The sequence below is a fragment of the Lepisma saccharinum genome, chromosome 3 (genome assembly GCF_977018435.1).
Source record: "Lepisma saccharinum chromosome 3, izLepSacc3.1, whole genome shotgun sequence".
Lineage (NCBI taxonomy): Eukaryota > Metazoa > Arthropoda > Insecta > Zygentoma > Lepismatidae > Lepisma > Lepisma saccharinum.
Window position 1 is genome coordinate 132,140,125 of NC_139231.1, and position 15,919 is coordinate 132,156,043.

Here is a 15,919-nt window from a genome sequence, read left to right on the forward strand (position 1 = left end):
GTAGTAATTAAATTTTCTTCATTAACAGGATTAAACATCTTGTATATGGTAAGTTGCAATATACCAAGAAATTCATCTTCAGCGCATTTACTCCTCCCCCCAACCTTTTCGTCTTTAGATGGCGGCTGCCGATAAGGGATAAGCCCCTTCCGAAATCAAATTCTGGCTACCGGCCTGACCACCAGCGATCGAACCTTGATTGATTAATTGAACTGGTGTTTTAAGTCCACTTTATGCACAGTAAGGCTAATCGGGACAGGACCTACAGTTTAAAGTGAGATCCGAACAACTATGTGCCTCCATCGGGAATCGAACCCGGGCAGGTTGTTGAACCTGCCAAACCAAAGACGAGAGCGTAATCATATGAGCGTATGAGAACTTTGTTTTTTCCAGTGCCATCATATATTCAGTTTTCCACACACAAATAAGATTAATTTTAAGAAATTAGACGTGTGCATATAATTTCTTATCGTCATCATTTCCCAAGTGAACAATGAGATGCCATAGAAGACTCGAGCCCGCCCTATAGAATAGTGCTGAACGCGGTCGCCTTGAACTAAGAGATACCGGATTCGATTCCGGTATGAACTGTATGTAACGAGTGCACTCACGGCCCCCGAAATGACGTGTCAATCATACCCCGGCACGGGGCCAAACGTCGTTATGTGTAAGGGAAACCGGTCGTGACTCACGGTCCAGTTATCAAGTTCGGTACTGAGACGGTCGTTTATGTCATACTATTGCGAGGCGGAGATTAATACCTTGAAATGTTACACTGTTTTGTTTACCTTTGATATGTAGATTCGAACAATCATAAAACACTAATAGCATAGTATCTGGTACCTGAAAAACGTCAAATAACAACACTGACGAACGGTAAAAAAGTGAATATATATTGTAACAACAAATAAAATATTGCAATCAACAACTGTTTACAAAACCTCCTCACTCTCACAACATTCACGCTATCTCTCTTTCACACACATGAGGTATTTTTACATGTGAAGTATGGATACAAATCATGGATCTCATTAACATATCATTCCTTTTAATTTTTAAACCTTTATGTGAATTTATGGCATTTGTCTGCCAGCTCCTGTGCTCTTTTAAATTAACTTAAGTGCCAGCCCTCGGAAAGCGGTTAACAAAGACAATGGGTCGGCGTGGTTAAATCTTTCGTTCGAATGAACGTGTGCATCGAGTCGTAAGGACGACATTATACAAGTCTCTCGGACGGGGGTCTTACACATCAGCCTCTCTCGTCCAATGAGAACAACTACTCAATTACATAGTGATGCAAAACTTAATTGGCTCCAGCTGCCGGAATACACTAATCAATCGTCGGCGCGAGCAAAAATTACCTTAAAAACCACCATGCAACAAATAAATACTATTTCACGCACACGACCTTGCGATAAAAACAACTACGCTTTCCACAATTAAAAAGGACTCATCAGTCAACTATCGACAAGTTAAATGGCGCGACGGGGCGGTCGGTTACACAAGAAATGGAGCACACTTTGACAATTTACACTAAATATTAAAGAAATGAAATGGAGCTTCTAATCCTGAATGCAGACAATTAAATTAGCACATCTGAACATGAAATAACTCTTTTTTATAACAATACCAAAAATTATCAGACGCGGGGTTAGGTTTAGGTTTTTCCTGAGTAACTTTGCGAATAAGTGAGACTTCGGCGTTAACTGTACGGTGTTGATACTAACGACGCACGTTTACATGGACATGAGACCCTCTGAAGTATACTGTACCAGACTCTGCTACATGGCGTGGTCATTCATCTCTCCTGGACGCGGGACTTGCACACGGTTCCTTTGTGGCGAAATTGTCCTCCGAGGTCGATCGCGACGAAGAATAATTGCGACGATCTGGTGTACTTGCACCTCCTTAGTACTTCGGGCGTTCCTCTTGCCACTAGCGTCGGATGTACGTGGTCACGCGCCGGTCAGGAATCTCTCTGGTGCCGGGCTTCGATTCGGCGTCGTTCTGGAAGCGTCGTTCTGGAGTCGTCCTTCAATCTCTCCCTCTGGCTTCGATCGGCGTCGTTCTGAAGACGTCCTTCGGGCTTTGGGCAGTGTTTGGCTTTGGTGTCGTCTTTGGCGTTGGCTGACTGGCTTCGGCGTCGTTGCAGGCGTCAGGGGGAGCGACGACCCCCTTCTCTATCTTCTTTAGCCCTCCATCCTTATGTGGTCCACGCTTGGCAAAAACAAATCACCGCGTAATCTTCACCAAAATAAGGCGCACACTGGTAACTCTATCTGCAATTCGCTCACGGTACGTAAGGAAACAAAGTTCACGGACACAAAGCAACGATCACGCGAGAGTGTAGCGCGGAGATGCTCTCTCTATGAAATCCGGGTAAAAACTGTGTCTGGGATGGTAGCACCGTATATTTATAAGAGAATCAAATTTGTCCGTTGAAACCCACGCTCAGGTAGCTTGGCTTCGCTTTTCGAGGAGACGCGAATGACCTGTGTCCATTGTCTTGAAACTCGGTCACCGAGGCGTCTTCGATCCTTGCAGGCTCGGGCTCCAGCTGGTGTACCTGGTCATCCGTGAACATGGGTTCGACCGCCCGCTGACTTGATGCCCGGTATCGACGAAAATATTCCTTTCGTATCTCCGTGTCAGTGCAAATATGTCATGTCCTAAGCCGAAAAGACAGTTCCGCTGTCACTCAAGAAAAACCCGTCCCCAACTTCCGACGTCTGGCTCGGATACAAGTTTATTCACAAAATAAAATCAACCTCACACTTTCAAGTTGGTGCATAAAATGAATCAATAAACAAAAAAATAATTTTTATCGAACTGCGTTTTACATGTCACTAGGTACCGTGACATGTATACATGAGATGCCTAATCGGGACTGGTTCTACAGTGTAAAGTGGGATCCGAACCACTATGAGCATCCACCGTGTATCGAACCCGGAACCCCTTGATTACAAGGCGACGATGCTAACATGCGCCACCGAGGAGGCCCTTGCTCCTTTTCTTTACATATATATATATAGTGTGCGACCGCCCGGGACCTCACGCCTAAAGGGCCCTTGAGTCCCAAACGGTTGATACGAAAAATATAGGCCTAATAGCCTAAATGGAAGTGAGAAATAATATGGAAAAGGCTAATTTTTGTGCGTAATAAAATTAAAATATTCTGCTTTTCTCTGGTTATAAATTCTTGTTAAACGTTATAATTTGAATGAATACGTCAAATCATGGGCGTTACATGAATGGACTGTCCCGACTAAATGGGGCTGTCTTTTAGCCTTGCATCAATGTTTATAAAACAAAAATTATCTACTGCAAACTTCTGGAGCCTGACTCTCTCCCCTCAGACAACCCATTCCTATATGCAAGGACGAAATCGAAATTCTTGCACAATCTGAAAAATCGTCAATGTTATTTTCGTACGTTTTTATATCTCCACATTATAATATTTTATAGTTCGAGGAGGGGGGGGGTCATGACGCCCCCATGACGCTTCCCTTGAGTACGGGCATGCCCTACAGCTTCAGATTTCATCTTCCTCAAATACACTTCCCGGGTGAGTGAAATTATTAAATATAATTTTCGTCAGCAATTTATTATTATTATTTAAATATGATGAATTGCTGACGTATCCATGAACATTTAGTATCGATTTACATTGAGGTTTCAAATTTAAAAAAACGGATGAGGGCCTCGCCTTGCTACGCCTGTATGTGTATGTGTGTGTGTGTGTGTGTGTGTATATATATATATATATATATATATATATATATAAAAATATAATGTACGTATGTATACAGTATAAGCCTATATGGTGTATAAATAGTTTGTTATTTTATAATAGTTTGATAGAAAAAATCTTACGTTTGGCCCCCCCCCCCCAAACTGATCGACCTAGCTACGTCCCTGGTTGCTAGACAACCATGGATCGGTGCAAGAAGATGCTGACCTCCGCAAGTCACTCCTGAACCTCAGAGAGGAGTTTGTGCAATTTAAGAGATCGACGAGCGACTCCGTGACAGAGCTGCGGCGAGACCTAGAGAGCATGAACAAGCAGATACGCACGAACACCATTGAAATAGATGACCTAGCGCAGTACTCTAGGAGGAACTGCATTTTGCTGCATGGGGTCCCCGAAACCACCAACGAGGACGTGGACAGCATCGTGCTCCAGACTTTACAAAATAAGCTTCAGTTGCAGCACATCAAGCTCGAGCACGTTGACCGGTGCCACAGGCTTGGCCCTCCGAAAAGATCGTCTGCGGAAGTTTTGAGATCGGGAAAACGTCCCATCATAGTGAAATTTGTAAGCTACCGCTCCAGGAACGAGGTGTGGAAGTCAAAGAATATGCTCAAGAACTCGTCCCTATTAATTACAGAGTCGCTAACTCCCTACAGACCAGGCGCGGTTATCTGTATAGCGCAAATGTGCAGTGAACCCCCAGTAATATACAAAATAAACAATAACTGAGATGTTCATAAGCGTAGAGTGCCAAATTCCCTTAGTGAGAAGGAGAAACCGCGGGCCAGAGCCACTCAGCTCCCCTCTAGTTCCGTTTCGTGCAAAGTCTCCGCTGAACCTCCGCAAGTCAACCCCTACCATGCTAAAAGCTTAGGACGGCTAGCAGAAGCTCGACGCGTACATATGGCGAAAATACATGCAGTCTGATACTCCAGGAAGGTCGTCGCGTCAAAACGGACATGCGCAGTTCGTAGGATCACCAGCGAGCTGGAGTGAACCACGCTCTTCTCTCTTCCAGTGTTGCACTATGTGTTTCAATTTGAATTCAATTGGCATTCTCTTTGTATTATTTATATTTTACAAGACTTATTAGATTAATGAAGAGGGTGTAATATAAATGTAGAGGTGACTCCAAACGAAAGCTAGAAGTAAAGATGATGGGACAAATAAGATAAATATGATAGAAAACAACTTGCCTACACATTCAGAGTTTTCTTCTTTAAGATGGCAACACTTCAGGTGGAAGGAGACGAAAAGTCAAAAATAGCGCGAGGGCGAGGGGTCGCTTATCGGACAAGACTTAAACAACCTTTTGGTCTTCTTACGTCAGACTAAATGCTTCCGTTGACATGTTAGGCTTTTTAGGTTTAGTTGTCTTAGAATATATACACTGCAATTTTCGGGGCTTTACCGTGCTTGACCAAAAATGTAGTATTTACTATTTATTCAAGCCTAAAACAACAATGAAGGCATTTCGCACTTACGTCAGAAGACGACCAAAAAGTTGTTTGAGTTTCGTGCGATCAGTTATACTCTAGCGCGAGAGGGTGTTCGAGGGGACGCGCGCGATTGACTTTGTTACGTGTCATTGTCTCCATACTTGTTAGTTTGTTTTGAAGTGCGTGGCTGGTGATTGAAATATATTTGGCGTGGTGATACGTTGAGTGGAGTGGGTGGATTGTGTATTGGAAGGAGTGTAGTTGTTGCTGTGTGAGAAGTTAGAAATAAGTTTATTGAAATGGCTAATGTTACGGTGAAAAGCCTAACGGAAACAAAATTTTCGTCACTGTCCCTTGAAAGGAAACTGGAGGTAAAGCGTGTTGGTCGGCCGACGCCCCCCTTGGACCTTACCCAACGATCGAAAAGTAAGGACAAGGAAATCATAAGGAAATTTAACATGGATGTATATTCAAGAAATGAATGGATTTGTGGGTGCAGTGAAACTAACAGGTTATTCTGTTTCCCTTGTTTATTATTTAGTGTGGATGGCGAAGTATCATGGACGAAAACAGGAGTTGTTGACCTCGGTCACTTGTCCCAAAAAATCAAGAAACACGAAATTTCCAAGACTCACATGAATTCTGAGTTAGAGCTCAATCTTCTGGGGAAGCAAGACATACGACAGCAACTCGACAACGCGTACAGACTTAATATTCAGAGACATAATGATCAGGTTCGTAAAAACAGGTACATTCTGTCAAAAATAGTTGACTGTGTAAAATTTTGTGGGGTGTTTGAATTAGCGCTCAGGGGGCATGATGAAACAAGTGAGTCACAAAATCCTGGAGTTTTTCGTGGCCTCGTTGATTTCAGTTCTGAACTTGACGTTGCCCTCAGGGACCACTTATCAAAAGCAACTGTTTTTAAGGGCACGTCAAAGGACATTCAAAATGATTTGCTATCGTGCATGCTTGAAATTTGCCACGAAAAGATAAAAGATGAAATAGCGAGTGCAGACTTCGTATCGGTAATTGCTGATGAAACAACAGACATTTCATCAATTTTTCAATTGGTTCTTGTTTTGAGGTATGTTTTGCCCAATGGAAACCCAGTCGAACGGTTTTGGGGCTTTTTCACTCCCCCGACCATGATGCTAAAGCTCTATCGACATGCCTCAGAGAAGCTTTAATGCAAATCGTTGGGGACCCGAATAAAGTTATTTCGCAAAGTTATGATGGTGCGAATGTCATGAGTGGTCGCCACTCAGGTGTTCAGACTTTACTCAGGGAAGATTTTCGATACGCGCATTACATACATTGTTATGCTCATGTTTTAAATTTAATTTTGGCACAAGCAACCAGCCAAAATACAGATGTACGAGTGTTTTTTGCTGATCTGAGCGAAATTCCCACTTTTTTCTCACATTCCTCACAAAGAACTGCAGTTTTAAACGAAATTGTTGGGAAAAAAGTACCCCGTGTTTCAAATACAAGATGGAACTTTAAATCTAGAACAGTCCAGGTTGTGCAGGAAAACAAGGAATCTTTAATTGAGTGTCTTGAGAAAATTGAAAGAACTACTCGTCAAACTTCCACCATAGCTCAGGCAAGGGGTCTTCGCTTAAAACTAGAAAATGAAACTTTTCAGTTTTGGTTGTCAGTATTCTACCTCATAATGCCCCATGTCGATATATTATATGAGCAATTACAGAACCGAAATATAGATCCTATACAGCTTAAAGATGCAATGCTGGGGTTCGAATTGGCAATTCAGAAAGTAAGAGACGTACATATTGAGAGAATTGAAGAATCATCCCAGGTATTTTCACAATCAGCAAAGCGAAGGTGTCGGGAATCGAACATATCAAAGAGTGTTGCTGCAAAAGAAGTTTGCGACGTTATAATCAGTCACACAAAGGAACGCTTTCAGTTTACCAACCATCTTCTTGCAGCAAATCTTTTTCTCTCAGATCAATTTGCCAGTTACGAAAAGAAATTTCCACATGTGTTCCTTCAAAAAACTCTAGAGGCTTACCCCTTTATTGAAGAAAACAAAATTCGAACAGAACTGGAAATCCTTTACATGCGTCAAGACTTTCGGGAGGTGTCGGGAGCTTTAGCACTACTACAGTTCATGATGAGGAACAATTTATATACAACTTTCAGTCAGTGTATTAAGTTATTAAGAATATTAGTGACCATTCCTATGACAACCGCAGAGGCTGAACGCTGTTTCTCCACCCTTAAACGTGTGAAGACTTTTCTCCGGAGCACGATGACAGAAGAGAGGTTAACAGCTTTGGCCATGCTTTCGATAGAAAAGGAGTTCATCGGTAGCATCCAAGACTTCAACGAGGCTGTTATTGATAAATTTGCAAGAAGAAAGGAGAGGAGAATGGACTTTCTCTACAAACATGGACAGTAATGCAAGTAGGTGAACAATATATTTTGTTTTAATATTTCTTGTGCGCTTTGATTCTTGTTTAATTCTGTTCATCGCAAGAAAGAAACATATTGCATAGAATGGAATCGAATAGCTTTGATTTAGCGATATACTTTCGAATAGTTATGTAAGAATTATCTTGTAATCGAGGGGTCTTGGGTTCGATTACTGATAGATGCTCATTTTAGCAGGCAGAGATTTGTATGTTTAACTGTAGGGTCAGGATCCAGTTCCAATAATATAGTCTATTTGACAGTGGTGGGACCAGAAAAGAGTTGGCAAGAGTGGAAGAGGCAAAATTGAGGCGAGAATATTTTGTGAATTCTGAGATACCCCTAAATACAATACCATACGAAAATCTTAAATTAAAATGATCGCCCCCTACACACACACTCCTTGGTGCTGTCACTGTTATTTGAACATAGAGCAAATTAACTTTGTCAGTAATCTACCGGCCAAAATTTGATAATTTTCCCAGTACTATCTCTAAGAACCAAAGCGTGTAGTGTCTCAAAAGATTTAGATAAGTCCACTTTGCTTAATTTTGGTGAACCCCCAGGAAAATTATGCACGAGCCGCGCCTGCTACAGACAGAGGGTTTTGCGGGTGGCAAAGGATCGCGTAGGGACACGCAATGCCTGGATCCAAGACGGGCGCATTTTCGTATCTCACGGAGGTCGTCGCTACCTTATATCTTCCCCCGAGGATCTTGAAATTCTCCCTTGAGATGGGGTGCAATGCGGACTGAGTGTGAAGTGTAATGAAGAGCATATGTGACTTTTGTCGTTATGATACGCTGTGTATGAATAATTGTGTGTGTGATGTGTTCAAATCATGTGTGTTTAGTGTGAGTTTTTTGTCCGGGTTCTTGTTTATGTTATCGTTTTTTAATGTGAGTGTGTGTGTGTCATTCCCTGATGCTTTCCTCCATGCTATTCTGCTTGACAGGGTAAGTAATAATTCTAAATTTAATTTTGGTATGCTAATGTTTCTTCTCCCATCTTGTTTCTGTTCGTTAAACCTCAATTCTAAAAATGGCTAATCTGGCAACAACGCATCTCGGTGACAGTGGACGAAATTCTAAAGAGGGTCGTCGCTCTGCTAATTGCCCTGGCACTCCGCCCCCCGCGGTCAGCACAGCCGAAATTCTCGGAAATGAGCTGAAGACTTGTCCGAACTCACTGTTGGTGTCTCACGTGAATGCACAGAGCATCGAAGCGCACCTCGATAGCTTCAAAGCTATTTTCTCCTCCCTGAATCTCCACTGCATTCTTGTATCGGAGACTTGGCTTAATCCCTTCACACCCTCCAGCATGGTCTCCTTGCGAGGCTACAACGTCTTCCGAAACGACAGGTTGGGGAAACGAGGTGGCGGGGTGATGGCACTGATAAGGGAAGATATTACTGCAGTGGTTGTGGCTAAATCTGACGGTAACTACGCACGAAAGACAGAATATCTTTTCCTGGAACTTACCATCAACAAACAGAAGCTACTGCTAGCTGTTGCGTACCGTCCACCTGGAACGTGCTTTGTAAATTGTGAAGAGGAACTGGCTAAACTCATTCCCATGTACTCGCATGTATTATTACTGGGCGATCTGAACTTTCATTTAGAAACTGACAAACCTGAAGTAAATAAATTCCGTGCTGCTATCTCTTCTTACAATCTAAATATTTTGAAGCTCGATCCTACCTTCCACACGGCCAACTCACATTCTTGGCTAGACGTAATCTTAACAGGAGACTGCTCTCGAATCAGGCACGTATCCAAGGAGGGGGCTTAGGGGGCTCGAGCCCCCTCCGAAAGTTTTCAGTTTACACTAGATAAAATGAGGTTTTTGGTTCCTTGTGGTGTGAAATAAAATAAAATGAGGATAATTGAAGGAGAGAAATAATTATCGAGGAAAGACGGAGAATGTTCTGGAACCCTATTATTGATAATAGCACGTATCCAAGTTGGGATTCAGGGGGATCGAGCCCCCTCTCCCAGGAAACTTTTCAGTTTACACTAGATAAAATTAGGTTTTCGGCTTCTTGAATAATGTGACGATAATTTAAGGAGATAAGTAATTATCGAGGCAAGACGGAGAATGTTCTATAACTTTGTTATTGTTAATAGCACGTATCCAAGATGGGGATCAGGAGGCTCGAGCCACCTTCAGGAAATTTTTCAGATTACATTAGATAAAATTAGGTTATTGGTGCTTGAATAATATGATGATAATTTGAGAGTAATAATTATAGAGGCAAGATGGAGAATGTTCTATAACCTTATTATTGTTAATAGCATGTATCCAAGGTGGGGATCAGGGGGCTCGAACCTACCCTTCAGGAAATTTTTCAGTTTACACTGCATAAAATTATGTTTTTGTCTTCTTGAATAATGTGACGATAATTTAAGGAGATTCATGATTATAAAGACGGATAATGTTTTATATAACCCTGTTGTTGATAATATTGCACGTAAACCTTTCTTGCGCTTTGGGTGTTGTCGCAGCGAACTTTTTGGAAGCTGATCGACAAAGGTAGCGCCACAAGTAGGACGATTCGTTGTAATTTTTTAATCTCAGGAAAGCGCGAGAGGGAACGTTCTTGAATAAGAGAAGGAGTCGGACCACTGGCAATATTAACGAATAGTTTTGTCTGTGGAACGTTCTAGAATATAATGAGGATATAAATATGCGGCTTCAATTTACCGGTTGATCTGTACAACAGAATCGGTTAATGAGACTTCAGAATTTTCAGAGTATGGCAATTCATACAGTCGATTAAAACAGAAATAAGCTTCACACATCAACTGAAAATCAAAGTTTTGAGTGATGATTTAGTTGTGCCCGAACAAAATTTCATGTCCTAGAATTTCATGGCATAAAAGAAATAATTTTGTTTAAGCCTACTGGGATCACACACACACAAATACTTAACTACCATGAAGGGACATCCGAAAATTTTATGAATGTCGAGAAGAGAAAGCAAGAAGATGTTGCATGTGTAGTAATTTTAACGGATATTGCAGACTCTACCAGGACCCGAATCAGGGCTCTGGCATACCAAATGAGCCACCGAGCCAGCCTTGACTTCGACTGAGTTTGCACTAAAATGTATAGGCTACAGTGGCGTGCCCAGGATTTTTGAAAGGGAGGGGTTACGTGTACTTTTCTTAGTAGTCAGTCTTCATTTTACCATCTTTTCCTGCCTTTGATGTTCCTTTTTTTTTTTTTTAGGAATTCTGACCCCCACCAACCCCCCCCCTTGGGCACGCCACTAATAGGCTACATAGTACATGTTCTGTGTATGTCAAATTGTAAGATGTTACCTGTTTTATTAACAAGCACAGAAAATAAAGGAGAAAGAAGAAAACTGAGGGGCATTCCCACCAGTTGAGGATACATTTTTCTTCGGTGGTCAGCACGAGCTGCTGTTTCGAGGTGACGATGACAGTGGCCTGCTAAGGGAGATTTCACACTGTGTTGCCTGAGGATTTCACAAATCGAACGTTGGTTTTTGAGGCCTTTTGTGTCGCTGCGGTGTGAAACGTTAATGTTGATTGGCTCATTTCATATGTCATGTATCGCGTATCCCTTCGGTCAGAAATCTACTTAAGTCTTCAAGATCCAAGTCAGAAGGATGGAAAATTAGGGCTTGCAAAGGCAGGCGAAAGCACCCTAAATGATAATATCCAAACCTGCAGAAAGAACGCATTTTACCTAAGTCTCGAATACGAAATGATAAAAACTTCTGGTACTTGTGTGTCCCGAGATAAAGAATGGCGTGCCCAGGATTATTGGTAGGGAGACGGGTTACGACTTTTGGTAGTCAGTCCTCATTTTGCCATCTTTTCCTGTCTTTGACATTTTAAGGAATACTGGATCAAATGGGGTTATGACCCCACCAATCCTACCTTGGGCACGTCACTAGGAATAAATAAGTAAGCATTTGATCATATTGGGAGACGAAACAATAGATGTGTTGGGAACGGAAGGGTTTTCAGAGGCCTGAATATGAACAATTTAGTGGGTTTCGGCTTTTATAAGAGCTGCAAACATGGGAGGACAAGACACAGTAGTGGTGTTCAGGCTCGAATCAGAGAAATATTCGAGAACTGTCTGCGTCCACCTCGCAGCCCACAGTTTGAATCTGGCGTTGTCAAGTGGATTGTCCATCCCGTGAATGTATAGGCCTAACGGCTTCATAAAGGCACTCAGACACCACAGATGTTTTTATGCATGATGAGGAGAAATGGACAAACACACACACTCAGATGGTTCTGGCACACAATGTTAATGCATGGAAACAGGGGAGTCGAGTGGTAAAAAACGTTCCGATTTCACGTTCTGATTAAAATGGCAGCCTTAAACAGTGGCAACGATTTAGGGGATAGTTGCTCCCCATTTTTTGCCTCTTAATCATATGCCTTGTCTACCAAGAGAAAGTAAACTTTCCTTGCACCCCCCCCCCCTGTTTTGGAACCCAATCGCCACCACAGGCCTTAAACAGACAATTGTGAGGTTCTATCTATACCCCTTAAAAAGATGATCTTGATCCCCCCCTCCCCCCCCGAAAGAAATTCCTGGATACGTGCCTGTCTCGAATCACCAAACATGGACAAACGAGCGCCTGCGGTCTCTCGTTCCACGATCTTATTTACGTTGCTTACTCGCTCAATGTTCCGAAATCCAAGCCAAACATAATTGAATACCGCGATTTAAAGAAAATTAACCCCGCTTCACTAAACGAAGATGCTACAAGAACCCCATGGAATTCAATAAACAGCTTCACTAATATTAACGATAAGCTTAATGAATTAAATAGTCTAATCTTATACCTTTTCGACAAACATGCTCCACTAAGGAAAAAACGCGTCACGCGGCCTGCTTTCCCCTGGATGACCGACAGCATTCTCGCACTTATGGCGGAGCGCAATTCGGCTCACCGCAGGTTTAAATCTGACAAGCGCCTCAAATCTCCAAATACTTTAAATAGTTTTAATAACTACCGCGTGTTGAGAAATCAATGTAATCAGGCCGTGCGCAACGCAAAGAGAAGGCTCTCTTACGAATTATTAAATATGCAAGGCAACCCCCGAATGTTGTGGAATAACTTAAGAAATCTAGGGCTAGGAGAGAAACGTAACGTAGATCCTACTCGTGTTTCGTCCCTTGATGAATTAAATACGCATTTCTCTCTCTCTAATTCAATGAATAACGATGCTAAAAATGTTACTATTAGAGCTATAGCAAACCACAAAACAGAAATGATGGAGTTCAATTTTAACCCAGTCTATGAGTTCAAGTTGCAACTGCAATCGGTCGGATCAAATCTGGTTCTGAAGGAGCCGACAACCTCCCATTGCGACTAATAAAGCTGATTTTACCTCATATATTGCCATACATCACTGACATTTTTAATCTTTCTCTGCGCTCTGGTATTTTTCCAGATAAGTGGAAAATAGCACACGTTCTTCCTCTCGCCAAAACTGACCCCGCCACTTCCATTGACAATTTCCGACCTATCAGTATTCTTCCCGCTCTATCGAAAGCATTAGAATACATTGCTCACGACCAAATCAGCCGACATACAAATGACGTTCTGGCTCCGTTTCAGACGGGATTTAGACCTAATCACAGCACTAGCACCGCCATGACTCACATAACCGACGACGTCAGACAAGCTATGGACTGCAGACAGGCGACAGTTTTAGTTTTATTGGACTACACGAAATCTTTCCAGTCACTCGACCATGATATTCTCATTTCCAAGCTAAAATCATTTTATAATTTCACCACCTCTGCAACCGACTGGGTCAAATCCTACTTAACTGGACGTAAACAAAGGGTGGTTTATGATGGCAAGTGCTCGGCGCTATCTGAGATTACTTGTGGCGTTCCGCAAGGAAGTGTACTCGGCCCTTTATTATTTTCTTTATACATTAATGACCTGCCAAATATCTTGAAACACTGCCGTTATCACCTGTATGCCGATGACCTCCAGTTGTACTATTCTGCACCCCCAGTAATGTTAAGTGATGGTATTTCCAAGGTTAATGAAGATATAGAGAGGATTGTTAACTGGTCGCTAGACAATGGCATGTATATTAACCCTAATAAAACACAAGCAATTTTGATTGCTTCCGATAAACTGAAACGTTACGTAGATCTTAACATTCTGCCTTCCATTCTTGTAGATTCGACTCACATTCCATTTAACCAAACTGTTAAAGATCTGGGAATTGTATTAGACGGAAATTTATCATGGTCACATCACACGAGTTCGGCGTGTAGAAAAGCTTTCGCATCTCTGTATTCTATAAGATGCATGGGCAAGTTCCTCCCCACCTCTATCAAGGCCAAACTATGTCAGTCCCTAGTTTTATGCCATTTAGATTATTGTGACGTAGCGTATTCCGGCTTAACAGGTGAGTCAGCTAGACGTCTGCAGAGTGTTCAAAATGCCTGCGTACGATACATTTTTAATTTAAAATATTGGGACCACCTATCACCTTATTTTCTCAAATTGGGGTGGCTACGTATGCAAGAAAGACGAACGCTGCACACTCTGATTTTACTTTACAAAGTTCTCAACCTCAAGTCACCTTCCTATCTCCTCTCTCGCTTCCAATTTCTTCACGAATTTCACGATTGCGACACCAGATCACGCAGTTCCTCAGTTCTCTCTATCCCCGTCCACAGATCAAACTTCTTCTCCAACTCTTTCTCTGTATCGGCTGTAAGACTATGGAATCAGTTGCCAGAAAGCACTAGAACAGTAAGCTCCGTCGGTTCCTTTAGCAGACGTGTTCGCCACTCTCTTCAGAGTAGTCGGTAGATCTTCCCCTGTCAAGCAGACTAAAAAGCATGTGCAAGTGAACGAATTCTTAAAATACATTGCAGTTACTTAAATACAATTTTAAATTTTGCATTCTTTCATTCCATATTTAGTTTCTTGTGTATTATATATTTTGTATTTTGTGTGTTATATTCAGGGCTTTAAGACTTGTGTGTATGAGTATAATGTGTGTGTGTGTGGACCTATGTGAAATGACTTAATGTAGTTTCTGTATAATATAATAATGTATAATTTTAAATGTATGGTTGAGTGGAAGAAAAGGCTTTGTACGGCCTTAACTCCGCCATTTAAAACAAGGCATTAATAAATAAATAAATAAATAAAGCCTTTGTTCCAATCTTCTGGAAATACCCCTTGAGATAGAGAGCAGTTTAAGATGTGAGTTAGGCTCTTTAGGCAATGCGGGATGCAGAGTCTCAACATTTTTAGACTGATGCCATCATGACCCTTGGCATTGGAATGTAGTTTTTTGACCTCTTTCAACAAGGTAGCCTCATTAACCTTCTTCAGTTTGAAGGTTCCGGTTATCTGCCGTGTTTTATATGACTCGATTAATTTCTCAACCTCGGTCGTGTTTGTTTGCTGACAAGCAGAATTTACAAAACAGTCCGCATTGAGTACACTTGAGGGTAATTTTTGGTTAAACTTATTAGTAACAACTCCCTCTCGTTTTAATGTCTGCCAAAATGCTCTAGCGTTTTTAACTTTTTTCATTAAGAACCCGGTCATAATGGTGGAATTTTGCGTTTCTCACGGCTTTTTTCGCACGATTTTTAAATATTTATAGGAGAGTAGCGCGTCTTGATCTCCGGTGTTAACATACTTCAGGTGAAAATAATCGCGTATTTCCCAAAATTATTTTACTTTTTCAGATATCCAAGGGGCGGGTGGTCTTGTTACTCGAAACGTTTTTACTGGAAAGTGTTTGTCAGCCACTTTCACATAAAATGAAATATCCTTTCCTTAGAGTTTATCTATTCTCTTTCCATGCAAGATCTTTTGATGGCCTGAGAACTTTTATCGAAATTACTGTGCTGGAAATTACGAGACTTCTAGTAAGTAATAATCCTTTACAACAACAAATATTAAACCCTACCTCCGTGGAGAGAGGAAAATGTAAGAAAGATGATATTTTTGTACAGATGTTAAAATATTAAGTCAGTTCAATTCATTGGTGCACCCAGATATTTTCCAGCGAGGTAAGGATAAACATTTTTTCCCCAGGACGCCCAACAACAATTTCCCCTGAGGGAGTGGATAAACAACCTTTTCCCAGGAGGGAAGGAATGTATCCTACAAAATTGTGGCCATGCTTTATTTTGAATTATTTGAAAATAATTGACATTTATTTTACTTTCCACTTTAAAAACATGTACATTTTTTCACCACTCGTTTTCCAGAGGGGCATATTTTTTGTTTGTAGCTCATTGTTAATTGTCG

General features: G+C 41.6%; 1 protein-coding gene across 1 annotated transcript in view; it reads right to left on the minus strand.

Moving 5' to 3' along the window:
• LOC145985682 (uncharacterized) overlaps nt 1–9,191 on the minus strand; it is a 31,127-nt gene extending 21,936 nt beyond the window's left edge. Inside the window, exon 1 of the mRNA XM_083119751.1 lies at nt 9,108–9,191. The gene's annotated coding sequence lies outside the window, so the exon portion shown is untranslated. The remainder of the gene's footprint in view (nt 1–9,107) is intronic.
• Between the last annotated feature and the right edge of the window lie 6,728 nt (nt 9,192–15,919).